The following is a 15827-nucleotide window of genomic DNA, read 5'->3' on the forward strand; positions in this document are numbered from 1 at the left end:
TGTTATTACTTTCAAGGAATTATTTTTGTTGGCCATATTTTGATTGGATTTGTGTTTGCCATATTTTGTTTGCATTTTTCCCCTTCTCTTTTTGTCCTTTTTGTTGCTCTTACACTCTCCTCCAACTCTGCCTGTTCTGTTTTTCCCTTCCTGCAGAACTTCCTGCAGAACTCCCTTTAGAATTTCTTGAAGGGGAGGTTTCTTGTTGGCATACTCTTTCAGTTTCTGTTTATCTGTGAATATTTTGAACTCTTCATCATTTTTGAATGCTAGTTTAGCTGCACAGAGTATTCTTGGTTGGAAATTTTTTTCCTTTAGTACCTTGACTATATCATACCACTGCCTTCTTGTCTCCATGGTTTCAGATGAGAAATCAGCACTTAATATTATGGAGCTTCCCTTGTATGTGATGGTTTTCTTTTGTCTTGCTCCTTTTAGAATTTTCTCTTTGTCTTGAGCAGTGGATAATTTGACAAGTATACGTCTTGGGGTGGGCCTGTTGGGGTTTATGATGAGTGGGGTGCGCTGTGCTTCTTGGATATGTACTTCTGTCTCTTTCAGTAAATTTGGGAAGTTTTCAGCCATTATTTCCTGCAACACTCTGACCCCTTTCCCTTCTCTTATCCTTCTGGAAAGCCTATAATACGTATGTTTGAGCGTTTTTCATTGTCATTCAGGTCCCTAAGTCCTAGCTGGATTTTTTCTATCTTTTTATCGACCCCTTCTACTATCTGTTTGATTTCTGATGTACTGTCTTCCACACCACTAATTCTCTGCTCTGCTTCTTCTAGTCTGCTGATATTTGCTGCAAGTGTTTTTTTTGATTTCTTGAACTGTGGTGTTCATTCCCATCATATCTGTTATCTTTTTGCGTATGTCTGCAATTTCCCCTCCAAGTGTTGTCTTCATGTTGTTAACCTCTTTCATTACTTCATCAAATTTGTCGGTGATAAATGTTCTGAGATCTTTCATTGCTTCTGCGAAGTTCTGCTCCCCTTCCTGGTTTTTGGTTTGTTGATTGGATTCAGCCATGTTTTCCTGATTACTGGTTTTGTTTGTAGATTTTTGTTGGTGTCTGGTCATCATATTATCTTGACTGGTTTAATCACTTCCTTAGCTTCTTTGTCTACTCTTGGAGATTAATTAGCTGTTGTTTTTGCGTGTTATATCTTCTCTTTGTCACTTTGTTCTTCTTATTCTAATTTCTTGTTGCTGGTTAAGTTCACTTTAAAGGAAAGTATTAATGCCGGGGAAAGGCAATTGTGTAAGCAAGGAAAAAGTGTAAAGTAGTATTGGTGATATATGTTAACAATGCAAGAATATGAGATCTGGGAGGATGGAGGTTAGATTCATGTAAATTGTGTAGAGTTATAGCAGTAGGTATAGTACCTATTATGAGGTAGATGACTGAATATGGGAGGAATATGGTATGAGCTAAAAAGCTATTGTTTTCATGGGAGAGGGAAAGAAAAAAGAAAGGTAATAGTTTCTGGAGTGGATAACAGACAGAAAACAAAACAAAGGTATTAGAATTTAAGAGTTAGACTGTTTGTGGATCAAAGAAAGGGAGGTGGGAGGTGGAATATAGGAGAGACAGTAGATGATGGCGGATATCAAGATGTAGGGGAAACAGGATAGTGTAGGTAGCCTAAATCAGTTCACAGAGAAATGAGGCAGTGGAGGATGAGAAAACCCAGCAAATGTGAGGTGTTCCCTGCCACACCTATTGTATAATTGAGTTAAAATAAAATAAGTAGAAAATGACTGACAAGAGGGAGAGAGAAAACAGAAAAAGAAAAGAAAAAAAAAAGAAAGAAGAGAAGAAATGAAGAAAGAAAAAAGGGGGTGGGCAAAGGGTGGGGAACAGGTAGGGGGAAAAAAAAAAAGAAAAAAACAGATATACACGGACCACAGTTGCAACACCAACTACAGCAACAACCAGAAAAAAAAAAACCCTAAATAACTGAATAAAAAAAAAAAAAAAAGACTTTGGGGGATACGCTGGAAGAAAAGACTAGGGGATAATGCAATATTAGCAATCAGGACATTAAAAAAAGTAAGAAAAAAATAAGATAAAATGAAAATAAAACAAAACAAAATGAAATGGTAAAGAAAAAACGCAAACGTTGTAGGCTAGGGCATTCAAGTACCTCAGATGGACCTCAGGGTGTGATGGATTCAGGGGTGGAAAGTCTGATATATTGAAGGCTCAAGAGGTGTGAGACTCTGGGGTGTGGGCCACCAGAGTTTAGGGGATTCAGACCTGGCAACCTCAAATCTGGTCAACAGGAAGCCTAGGAGCCCCGCAGTGTAACACAATCCTCAGGGATCCCTGCAGCTGGGTGCCAGCCGTATGGGGGAAGTCAGATCCGCAAACTCTATATTATGTTTGAACCCTGCAATTCACTTACTCACTAGGGTTTATGTGGGTATATCGTCAATTCAGCTTTTGGACAGCTCCCCCCTGTGTTCCCACAAGTCGGCCACGTGAGGGCGCCTCTACACCGCAGCCAATTTAATGACGCAGATCCGAAGCCCGGCCCATGGGCTGGGCTTCAGTTGGAAACGCCGAAAACAGATTCCAAAACCGGAATTCCCAGGCTTCGCAAAATATTCCCCACTTGGCTTCCAGACGTGTCCCCCTCCCTCGCCGCACCCTGTAACACCCTCCCAATTACGTCCTTTTATTGCCAACAATCTAATTCTGTTGCACATCGGCAGCTGGGATTGTGGGAGTGGGCTCCAGGCATAAGCACTATTATTTGTGTCCGCAATCAAAAATTTCCCCGCTTCACAACAAAACACCGTCTGTCTCCCCAAAGCAATTCGCACAGGCATCCCATCCCATCAACCCCCCCACAGCCCGCCCAGGGCTCGCGAACTCCCCAGCACCGCAGAGCCACCAAAAAGCGGAGCCGCCGTGCCAGTACCGTGGCTCCACCCACCCCCAAAGAGGGAGCAACCCGTGTGCAGGTCTCACCTCCGGGAAATAGATCCCAAATTATATCTTATAGACCAATCCTCTCCGTTACCTTTCCACCAAATCGATGTCCAGACACTTCCTGCTCTGCAAAAATCTTAAAATACTTTTAAAATGTACTTTAAAACAACTTATTTAAGTTACTTTAGAAACAGTATATGTAATTTTTAAAAACATGGATTAATGGTACATATAGGAATAATACTGCAAGAAAAACAATGTGTATACAATTTAATTCTGTATGAATTTTGAAACTTATGAAGATTATTTTGTCAACAGTTTTGTTAAATCTTTTGTAACAATTTAAATTTGTAAATATACAAATTTAATTTATGCAATTCTTGAAGAGTTTTTTCCCTTAACTGAATTACTTTTGTTTATTAGGGCATTAATAATAAGCATTTAAATATTTATTTTTAATTATATTCTATTTTTATTATAAGACTCTGAGTTTGCAGTGTATTGAAAGCATCTTTGCTTTTGTTTTTCAAATAGATATATTAAATTTTTGCCTTACTCTTACCAGTAATCCTGTAAATTAATTGGCAAAGGTTTGAGACTCCTGTCATATCAATCTGAATGAAAAGACTGAATTCTTCACAAGACCCCCTGATTCTTCATTAGGATTTAGGTAATCTTATTATTATAAAAGGGGAGTTAAACTAAGTTAGAACTCAGAGGGAGAAGAAGTATTTTAAAAACCAGTAGAAGTTCAGCTTTTCCAATTTCTGGGACTCTTGGAATATTAATATATCTTTAAACAATTTGAATAGAGTTTTCTTAAGAATTTTTACTTGTTAACTTAGTAAATCATGTGGAGGTAGGAAAATGTGCATAAAACAAATAGACACGAACCACAGAAACATAGAAGCACTGAAAACATAGAACTTACTGTTTCCCACAGTAACTGTAGAAAAACAGTAAAGAGACAGAAACAAGAGAATTGTCTTACCTAATGGTGAAACTAGAAGCCATGACAGAAAGCCCAGCCAGACTTTAGCTCAACAAACAGATTTTGACCTCAGTTGCAACTTTGTGGGAGCTCAAAAATCTGAGAGGGGCTAGCCAAGTGAGCCTGAAGATGACCCCAGAGAGGATGGAACACAAAGGATTCCTGCAGGTACTGTTGTAGAATTTGAGAGAGGTTCAATTATTTGTGTATATAGAGGCCAGGACTCAGGAATGATTTTGAGAAGGAAAAATGGTTTATTGACGGCCACTGGACTCGGGAGCTTTCTATTTCAATCCTGAGCCCCCGAACAAGACTTTTGAGTTTCTTTTATACAGAGAGGAAAGGTTAAATGGTCCCTTTGTTTCCATTCTCAATAGGTTTGAATTAGCATAAATATCTTCCACATCTTAGGTAAGCTTTTAGCATGGACTTCATACATTCTAGATAAGCTTTTAGGATATTTGGTTTGCATTTCCCCTGAATACTTAAAGTTTATAGACCTTGCATTGTTAAATTGTTTCCTGGGACTGGAGTCACCAAGGACAGGACTGCAACCTCTTACGATCTCACACCCACAAATCAGACAGCTTAGGTTATCTCTGAAGAGACAAAGAGCCTCCCACCCATAGCCCACATCAGTACCATGCTCCTCTCCTAGTCCTCTGAGGCATCATCCTGGGAGCAACCTTTTGGATTTACTTCTGTACACTGAGTACTGTTATGCTGAAAATGAAATAGACTTAAAAAGAGGGTGTAGAGCATGTTTATTGAGCTAGAGTTGTATTAATTCAGGAGCAGCACAAAAGAGGTTTCTGCTCAAAGGGGTGAGGTGGGGGAGCAGCTTATATGATTGCTTGAAACAGAGGGAAGATGTGGGGGAATGGGGAAGGATAAAGGGGACATGAATTATATCCATAATTCATGTATATATGCTCCATGAACAACATAATAGTTCATGTATATATGCTCCATGAACGACATGGATTACAGGGGCTTTGGTGTCCTTGAGGAGCAGTTCATTAATCAGCAAACAGTATGTTGGTGGAAGGTTATGGCCATCTGGTGAAGATCAGCAGGCGCTGATGGTGTCAGCCTGAAAACTTTGTTGGAGTTCTTCCCCCCAGGCTGGATCAGGGGTTTTTATAAGCACCACAAAGGATTATAGGTATGTCAACCTGCTTCATTTAATGTCTGTTTCTTCTCTATAATTCCCTGGATAAAATGGAAGCTCAAGCAAATCAAGATGGTTAGTAAAATCATTTATCCTTCCATTTCACAAGAAGCTGGGGTGAATGATCTTCATCAGTGAACTATTGGGCTGAGGAACTGTTTTCTGAGGTGATGTCATCTGTAACAGTGAGCTCCTGGGCTTGGATGATGTCTTCTGAGATATAGGGCAGGGGTTTCCTTCTCAAAAGGAGACGTATTTGGATTTATGAGGGTCATGGTTTTTACCTCAATGGCATTAAAATGAGACTGAACCATTTGTAGAATTTGAAAGCAACATTAGAAGGATCTGATTGCAAATATCTCTTAAATCAAGGGGTTTGTGCATGTACAGCTAGCAAAGTTGATACTGCTGTTATTTGACCAAAGAGCCAGGATATGATTAGCATAATTAAAGCCCCAATTAATGATTGCAGAATATAAAAGCTCCCAAAGATCCAAGGTTTTACCCAGTTAGGTGATGAGAAGGAATCTTTTGCAAATAGGTTTTAAATTATATGGCCTGATTTCGGTGCATATTTCAAATAACTTGTCAGGTTGTTTGGTAATTAAAATACTTGTGACTGTGGATAGAATTCCAACATGAACCAATAGTCAGCCCCTCCAATTTATGCAAGTATTATGGGTCAATCACCTCAGTTTTTGATTCAATGATCTTTACACAAACCTTAATCAATCCAAGAAGTTGAAGGAAAATATAATGAAAGAGATAAAAAAAAAAAAAATAGTAAGATGACACTGTTTTGCATAAAGAACAGTTTGAAAGCCTGCAAAGGAAAGAAACAGAGCTTATGGGAATGAGAGCCACAATGGATGACCTCAAAAATAAATTAGAGGTACATAACAGCAGATTTGAATTGGTCAAAGACATAATGAGTGATTTCAAGGACAGAACATCTGAAGTGGACATACAGGAGAAAGAGAAAAGAATGGAACAAATGGAACAGGGTCTCAGAGGATTGAATGATAGTGTGAAACACACAATCATATGCATTATAAGTGTCCTGAAGAGGAGAAGAGGATGGGAAAGGGGCAGAAAGAATATTTGAGGAAATAATGACTGAAAATATTCCAATCCTTATGAATGACAAAAATATCCATATTCAAGAAGAACAACATACCCCAAACAAAATAAATATCAATACACTTACTCTGAGACATCAGCTGATCACAATGTTGAATGTCAGAGATAAGAAGAGGTTACTAGGATAGAATGAGGAAAGAAATGTATGACATACAAAGGAGCCTCAATAAGTTTAAGTGTCTATCTCTCATTAGAAACCATGGAGGCAAGAAGATAGTGGTACAATATATTTAAGACACTTAAAGAAAAAAATACTTCCAGCAATGAATTCTTCATCCAGAAAATCTATCCTTTAGAAATAAAGGTGGGTTTAAAGTCTTCACAGACAAAAACTGAGAGAATATGTCACCAATTGAATGGATTTGTAATAGATACTAAAGTGTGAGCTACAAGCTGAAAGGAAAAGACAAAGGCAAAAGGCTTGGAGAAGAGTATAGAAATGAATACTATAAATAAGGATAACTGGAATCATGAAAGTACAGAAAATAGTAAGCTATGACAATGGAAAGCCAAGGGATAAAATGGACAAAGTTTAATAACATTGAATGGTTTGAATTCTCCAATCAAAAGATATCAAATGACAGAATGGATTTTAAAAAATGAGCCATATGTTTGTTGTATACAAGAGACTCACTTTAGACACAAGGACAATATCAGGCTGAAAGTGAAATACTGGTAAAAGATATTCTAGACAAATAATAATTTAAAAAATCTGGAGTAGTGATACTAAAATCAAACAAAATATATTTTAAAATATATTTTAAATGTAAAATTATTACATGAGTTGAAGAAGTCATTGTATATATATATATTTTTGTCTTTAATTTTTTAATGTTACATTTAAAAAATATGAGTTCCCCAAATACCACCCCACCCCCTAATTGTATATTAAAAAAAGAGCAAATTCACCAAGAAGAAATCTTTATTATTCACCTAACATTGGTTCCCCAAAATACATGAGGCACATACTGGTGAACCTGAAGGGAGCAATAGAAGTCTGTACAATAATAGTTGGAGACTTCAATACACTATCAGCATTGGATAGAAAAACATTTGGACATACGCTAAGTATGTAAATGAAGAGTTTGAATAATATGAATGAACTAGACCTAAATAGTCATGCACCTTTCTTCAGCATAGACCCTATTTTGGGACATAACTCAAAGCTCAATAAATTTTAAGAGCTTGAAATTATAGAAAGCACTGTCTTTGATCATAAAAGAATAAAGTTGGAAATTAATAAGACATAAAATGAAAAAAAATCACAAATATATGGAGATTCAAGCATACATTTTAAAATTATCACTGGTTCAAATATTAAATTACAAGAGAAATCAATAAATATTTCAAGGCAAATGAAAATGAGGAGACAGCATATCAAAACTCATTAGATACAGCTAAGGCAGTGCTGAGAGGGAACTTTATATCTCTCAATGCTTACATTCAGAAAAGAAAAATGAGCTATTAATAAAATCAAAGACCTAACTGTATCCAGGAGGAACTAGAAAAAGAATAGCAAACCAATGCCAAGGTAAGCAGAAGAAAAGAAACAATAATAATTAGTGCAGAGCAGAAGTAAATTAAATGAAGAATTAGAAAAAACAACAAAAAACATCAGAAAATCAACAGAACCAAAAGTTGGTTCTTCAAAAAGATCAACAAAATCAACAAATCTTTAGACAAACAAAGAAACCAAGAGAGAAGATGCAAACAAATAAATTCAGAAATGAGAAGGGAAACATTTCTACTGATCCAGAAAATTAAAAGAGGTCATAAGAGGATACTATTAACAACTGTATGCCAACAAAACACAATGTTAATGATTGGACAAATCGCCTGGTGTATTCTTCGGCCTTTCAGCTGCCCTAACTTATACCCTTCGAAGTTAAATTGGAATGAATAGTAATTAAAAGAAACAAATATATAGGAATACACTTAAACAAGGAGATAAAGGGCCTGTATTCAGAGGACTGCAGTGTATTGCTAGGGGAAACAAAAGAAGACTTAAACAAAATGAGAAGACTCTCTGTGTCCATGGACACAGGACTATAAAGAATATTCAGGACTATAAAATATTATTTAGCTACAGTGGTAAAAGAGCCTGGACTGGCATGAAGATAGACTGATAAGTGAAATAAAATCAAGAGTTCAAAATACTCTGTCACACGCTAATGACTATGCTTGTGAGCTGATAAGCCTAAAATAAGAACAAGGCCTAGAGCAGCATTGTGCCTGGGAATTTCCTCCTGTCAGCCTTCATGTTACTCAAATGTGGCCAGTCTCGAAGCCAAACTCAGCATGTAAATGCAATGCCTTCCCCCCAGCGTGGGACATGACACCCGGGGATGAGCCTCCCTGGCACCGAGGGACCACTATCAACTACCAACTGATGATGCAACTGGAAAATGACCTTATACGGAAGGTTCAATGCGGATCAGCAGAATATCCCTGTCTACATAAAATAACATGACTTTAAAATGCTGTTTGACCTAATGTAAGGGGGAAATGGAAAGGAGAAATGAGTTTATATGGCTACGAGTCTCTAAAAAAGAGTCTGGAGGCTGTCAGAAGGATTGCCCTTATGCACAACTGAGCAGGGTCTGAGAGACAGATAAAGCAGATACAACCCCCAGGTATTGGTTCCTTTGAGGGCTAAAGAGACCCATGGGAGTTATGGTCATGGCCGATGGGGTTAACTACCAGGTCAGATGGCCCTTCTTTGGAAATGGTGTTTATGTGTGATGAATCTGGACTCAGATGGGATCTCTCTTCATAAGACTTTCATGCTAATGTGCTGGAGGTGCAGTTAGTGTTGGGGTTTAAGATATATTTAGGGGATTTGAATCTCTGGTCTGACAATGTGATAGCCAGGTCCTGAGCCTCAACAGACTCCAGCACCTACAATCTGATTTATTGGACTTACCACACTCAGCTAAGATGGAGTTGAAGAAGGACAACCACCACACCATGGAGCCTAGAGTGATTACAACTGAAAGTGGGAGGATTGCATCCAGCATCCATGTGGAATCTGAGCCTCCTCTTGACATAGAGGTGCAATGGACATAACCAATCCAATGTCCACATAGAAGAGGTGGCATTGGATTGGGAAAAGTGGACATGGTGGCTGATGGGTATGGGGAAAGGCAGGAAGAGATGAGAGGTGGAGGCGTCTTTGGGACATGGAGCTGCCCTGGATGGTGCTTCAGGGGCAATCACCAGACATTGTAAATCCTCACAGGGCCCACTGGATGGAATGGGGGAGAGTATGGGCCATGATATGGACCATTGACCATGAGGTGCAGAGGTGCCCAAAGATGTACTTACCAAATGCAATGTATGTGTCATGATGATGGGAACAAGTGTTGCTGGGGGGGGAGAGGTGGGGTGGGGGGGGTGGGGTTGAATGGGACCTCATATATATATTTTTAATGTAATATTATTACAAAGTCAATAAAAAAAATACTCTGTCACATATATGGTCAAGGCTGTCAAAGCAAATGAGCTAGGTCAGAACGATCTATACAACAAGTGATGCTGGAAAAACTGGATTTCCAAATCTAAAAGAAAAAAAGGGACCCTTCTCTCCTACCTTATAGAAAAGTTAACTCAAACTAGGTTGAAGAACTGAATATATAAACTAGTAGTATAAATATCCTAGAAGAAAATTTTGGGAAACCACTTCAAGGTCTTTGGTAGGTGTTGATTTCTTGGGCCTTACAGCCAAAGCACGAGCAATGAAAGAAAAAATGGAAAATGGGACTTTCTCAAAATTCAACAATTTTGTTTTTCATCATTGTTTGTTTAGAAGGGGAAAAGTCATCCTAGTCAGTGGGAGAAAATCTTCAGGATCCACATCTCCAACAAAGGTTTTATTTCTATGTTATATAAAGAAGTCACTTAACTCAACAATAGAAAGACAAGCACCTAATTAATCATCAGCAAGACTTGAATGGACGTTTTTTCCAAAGAGGAAACAAATGGCCTAAAAGCACGTGAAATGATACTCAAACTCACTAGCTTTTAGGGAAATGCAGAGCAAAAGTACATTGAGATGCCATTTCATGTCTTGCAGAATGGCAATTATTTGACCAAAAATAGAAAACTCTTGGTGCTGGAAAGGTACTGGAGAAATAGAAATATACCTTCACTCTTGGTGAGAGTGTAAAATGGTGAAATCTCTGTTGAGGGTGGTTTGGCATTTACTCAGGAAGCTAAATATGGATCTGCCCTATGATCCAGCAATCCTACTCTAGGAATATATTCAAATGACTGTAAGCAGAGATGTTAACAGATATTTCCACACTCATGTTCATAGTGGCATTATCCACAATTCCTAAAATATGAAAACTACTTAAGTGCCCATTATCTGATGAATGGATAAACAATATGTGGTATATACCTATGATGGAATACTATTTAACTGTGGGAAGAAAGACCCAGAGAAGCACATTCCAACATGGTTGAGCCTCGAAGATATTACATTTAGTGAAATAATATAGCCACAAAAAAGAAAAATATTGTATGTTCTTACTGACATCTACTAAATATGATTAAGGAAGCTTATGAAATTAATCTGTGGAGTTTAAGTTACTAAAAGAAAGAATGTTGGTTATGAAGGGGGAGATGATAATGAATGTGTATAAAATATTTAATAAGGATGACTATAAATATGTTGTAATAAATAGAGTTGATGGTATCACATAATTAGTATAACAAAAACTGTTGATTTACAAATGGGATTGTGGTTGAAAGTGTTAGTCTAGGGAGGTTAATATTAATTGAAAGACAGCTGACAGATAAACTAGGGGGTTGTATGTATAACAGTGATTATGGTAATAGATGAGAATTTTGGTTAATATGAATAGAAGAATGTTCTTCTACTACCAGGTGTTAAGCAAATGGTGATATATGGGGAAAGTATAACTAATGTAACTTCTAGACTCTAGTTACAGGTGATATTGAAATATTTTTGTAGCAACAGCAAATATGGTACTAAAAGCAAGACTGAAGGTAAAAAAAAAATTAGATGGGGTTTAGAGATGAGATATAAAAATAATTAAGCATTTTTCTTCATTTTCTTCATTAACAAGGAGACATTGGTCATGTTATTTAAGCAATGTGTGTTAATTTATTTATCTTTATAGAATAATAGTTTAGAAACAATTGAGTTAGTTTTTAGGATAAAAGAAGATCAATGTGCCGGGACAGAAATTTTTAGAATAATGCTCAATAATTTGTTAAGCTGCATTTGTCTGTTATTTTAGTTTTTGAAGTTGAAATAAAGTGTTAAAAAAAAAGTTAGGTGGATGACGTCATCAACAGAGTGACAGAAGACATCCCTGGAAAAAACCTCCCCAGTTAATAAGCGAATGTTCCAACCCAGCTCTTGAAGGGCACCTGACATACTGCCAGGAGACCAAAGAACTGCACCACACAGTGAATTAGAAAAAATGAGCTTTATTTGAACTTACTGACAGGAGAGAGTGTCCGGAGAAGGTGGTCTGAAGAATGGTGGTGGCGCTTTGCAGAAGAGGTAGGAAAAAATGAGGGGCAATATAGTATCTCAGCTACGATCACATGAAGCACACAAATGGGGTCTGGTGATGTTACGGTAGGAAGGGAGTTTCGCCTGGAAAAAGATTATAGTTTATGATGCCATCTGTATGTTCTTTTCCCTCTGGGAAAAGGGTGGTTAATCTTTAACTTATGCATAGGTGACGCAGGCAGCCACGTGTTACAGGCTTTGTTTCAATTAAGTAGGGGGAGCCCAGGCTTGGCTCCCACTGTGAATAGTATAAGGGGAGATTTCAGAACTATGGAGGATGCTGGAGACTCAAGAAGGTCTCCACAAATGCTGTATTGGAGGAAGAAAAATAGCAGGTAGGAAACTTCTATCCAGGACCTGCCAGTCCTCTTCTGTTCCCTCTCAATAGGTCTTGTGCAGAGCTTGGGAGTTCTCCCGAGGCAGCTGATGTGGGTTGTGGGTGGGAGGCTCTTCATCTCTTTGTAGATAACCTAAGCTGTTTGTGACTTGTGGGTGTGGAATGGTAAGAGGCTGCAGTCCTGCCCTTGGTGACCATGGCAACGACTCCAGTCCCAGGAAACAGTTTAGCAATGCAAACTCTATAAACTTTAAATATTCAGGGAAAATGCAAACCAAATGTGCTAAAAGCTTATCTAGAATGTATAAGGTCCATGCTAAAAGCTTACCTAGGATGTGGATGATACATGCTATGAGCACTGAATGACTCCATAAGACTCCAGAGGCAGGATAACCTACCAGGGAAGAAACTTGAGGCAGAAAGCCTCACAGAGAGAAAAAAAGAAAAAAGTGGGGAGGATTAAACTGAACTGTTGTAAGACTGCAGGGACCCAGAACTGAAAAAAATGTAAGGAAAATGGGGCACTAAGTGAAGAAGAGAATTTAAACACACTGTAGATGCTCCAGAATATATTCTGCAGAAATACAAACAGATCAGATCAAGATTCCTCCTAAAGAAAGAGGAGAGAAACTGACAAGTTTTGGCAGATTGTTATGTTTCAGGTTCTGGGGAAAGGAGCACTTACAAGAGATAGGAAAAAATTGTAAGGGAAGTAGTCCAGTGAGAAGCTTTAAACTGATTAATAAACTAATGGGCTGTGAAGAGATGAAGTGCACATCGCCCAGGCATTTACCACCTAATAAGGCAATTTACTGCCCAGAAAACTAGTTTATATAATTTCCACAATGATAGTATTGCCCATAGAACAGTGTAACTACAGATAAGGTGAATTCTTTACAGATTTATTGCTAAAAATATTATCATTTGTCCTTAGTATCCTAGTGTCTGTGGTATTGAGAATACAAATGAAAAGCTAGCCAAGATTTACCTGTGTTGGGAATATCTTGCTGATCCAGTGTCTTAAACCTTAAAGTGGACATGCATTTTTAAGGTAAGTTCATGGAGGCATGTGCACTATTACAGAAAAGTTTCCAAGCTCTTCTATGATAACTGTATAATTCTTTTATTTATTTATTTATTATATTATATGTATAATTCTTTGACTAGTTGTGTCTACACCTTGGTTGAAACTTAGCAAATGCAGGTTCTTTTCTCCTGATGCACTTCAAAACTGATTATTGAGATATTGTGATTTCAAAAGAGAAGGAGTTTATTTGCTAGTCTAGCAATGAAGTCATGGGTCCAAAGGCCCAAAAATCTGCCTCCCTGAGTATGAGGAGATTAGGGTTCTTATGGATTCAAACAGGGGAGGGTGGAGTGGTTACCATTACAATACAATATACACAAGTCTAATCCTCACATTGAAATAATCATAAACAAAGGTAAGATCAGAGTAGAACAACCATCAGAACTGTAAGTTCTGAACAAGGTTGAGCCTAGTTTGAAATAACTATAAAGAAGGATGAGGTTGATCTAGCCAGTTTCTTTAAGTTTATTAACTTTTGACTTTTTTATAATATACTTTAGAAATATGAGAAAATATCATAAATATAACAACCCAGTATTCATAAACTTTTCTTAATTTTTTTTTAGAAGATACCAGTAGTTGAACCTGGACCTTGTATTTACTTGTGGAGCAGCTGCACAATCTGCGAGCCATACCCACTACTTGATAATTCTAATTCTTGGTTACAATGTTACAGGTTCAGGAAAGCTTAAATCAGAGGTATGACAACCTTGGCTTTATTATTCATATTTGATATGAAACAAATGGTATAGTTTGAGCCAAAGAAACTGAAGTATTTGTGACAAGAAACAAATTTGTTATAGGCAGAACAGTGGATTGTTGCTGCAGTGGGCATAGATGAGGAACTATGGTGACAAATCCAAAGGTGCATGAGGTTACCTCTCTTTTTTTTTTTTTTTTTTATTGACTTTGTAATAATATTACATTAAAAATATATATGTGAGGTCCAATTCAACCCCACCCCCCCGCCCCCCCTCTCCCCCCCCCCCCCCAACAACACTCGTTCCCATCATCATGACACATCCATTGGATTTGGTAAGTACATCTTTGGGCACCTCTGCACCTCATAGACAATGGTTCACATCATGGCCCATACTCTCCTCCATTCCATCCAGTGGGCCCTGTGAGTATTTACAGTGTCCGGTGATTACCTCTGAAGCACCATCCAGGGCAGCTCCATGTCCCAAAGACGCCTCCACCTCTCATCTCTTCCTGCCTTTCCCCATACCCATCGTCCACCATGTCCACTTTTCCCAATCCAATGCCACCTCTTCTATGTGGACATTGGATTGGTTGTGTCCATTGCACCTCTATGTCAAGAGGAGGCTCAGATTCCACATGGATGCTGGATGCAATCCTCCCATTTTCAGTTGTAATCACTCTAGGCTCCATGGTGTGGTGGTTGTCCTTCTCTTTGAAATGTCCTGGGTGAAACAGACAGTGGCATTTTGTTCCCAGGCCAGTGCAAGGACAGAACATAGGGAAATACAAAGATTTTATTCATTTTAAGTGTTATTAAAGTAAATTGTACGTGAGAACTTCTCTATATGATGACGTGATTCATCACCATGGAAATATACAGTCTACTGTGTGACATGGTCTACGTCACTTCTTGGCTAGTTTGATTTTTAACACTCCAGAGTTATGGTTAAGCCCAGGAGTGTGATAGAACTTTTTTAGTTGAGTGATACAGACCCATGGATCAATACCTGTAATTAAATTGCAATGTCAGAAGTTAGGAGTACTTGGCAGGGTTCTCATTTTACCGAGGCTTTAGGGCTGTCTCTACCTGTGTCATATCCAGTAGACCCGTTATCCTATCCTGCTGTCAGATTATGATTAATGAAGTGCCTGTCATGTGGGACAGGAAAGGTGTCCTTTACCTTTTTTTTTTTTTTTTTTTAAAGTGCAAATGACAAGTTTTATTAGAAAAGTAATCATCCTCACCACACATACATAATGCATTCTAGAGCAATCTTGAGGATTTTTCACATCATGCTAGGGGTTACACAAATCACTGCTCTACTCCAATAACCTTGCTATTTGAAAGCAGATTCTCTCATGAGCTATAAACACTGGAAGTTTTGTAAATAATGTCTTACAGGAGGCAAAATGGAAAAGTTAAAATTAAAATATACAACTTATATTCATCTACAGAAATATTTCCCAGTTGTGAACTAATTAGAGTGCTCAGAAAATATTAGCATTCTCATCAATATTTTGGTTACATTATGGCACAATACCTGAACTGTGCAATTTTGGAAAAGGCACATTTTTGTGACATCTCCTGTGCATTCCCCCTGAGAAGATAATGAAAATGATTAATATAATGTAAGAATTCAGCCTCTAGCAAAGTCTTCATCAAGGAGAGACCTCAGAGTTAAGATATTCTGAGAACTGTAAGAATCTGCAGGTTCTTAAGTGGAAGAAAAGAAACTGAAAAATAAGACCTCTCTAAGAACTCACCCTGAGGAAGGGATGCAATGGGCCCCTGTCCCAAAATAGTAATATCCTTCTATAACTGCTGGAATGTTTTTTTACTTTACTTTGAAATACTGCCATCTTTCTGTGAACGAGTGAGCTACTTGGGCTATGAGGCCTGTGCTTATTTAAAA

At 37.9% G+C, this 15827-nt stretch overlaps 1 protein-coding gene across 19 annotated transcripts in view; it reads left to right on the plus strand.

The window, feature by feature from the left end:
- LOC101429205 (zinc finger protein 596-like) overlaps positions 1 to 15827 on the plus strand; it is a 134197-nt gene that overhangs the window by 26890 nt on the left and 91480 nt on the right. For 2 of the 19 annotated variants that reach the window (XM_058277330.2, XM_058277342.2), the window contains exons 1-3: positions 3507 to 3611; positions 13060 to 13176; positions 13779 to 13911. The exons of the other annotated variants lie outside the window; for them this stretch is intronic. The gene's annotated coding sequence lies outside the window, so the exon portion shown is untranslated. Of the gene's footprint in view, positions 1 to 3506; positions 3612 to 13059; positions 13177 to 13778; positions 13912 to 15827 lie in introns of those variants that run through there. 19 annotated transcript variants of the gene reach the window in all.

Source organism: Dasypus novemcinctus, chromosome 16 (genome assembly GCF_030445035.2).
Source record: "Dasypus novemcinctus isolate mDasNov1 chromosome 16, mDasNov1.1.hap2, whole genome shotgun sequence".
NCBI lineage: Eukaryota > Metazoa > Chordata > Mammalia > Cingulata > Dasypodidae > Dasypus > Dasypus novemcinctus.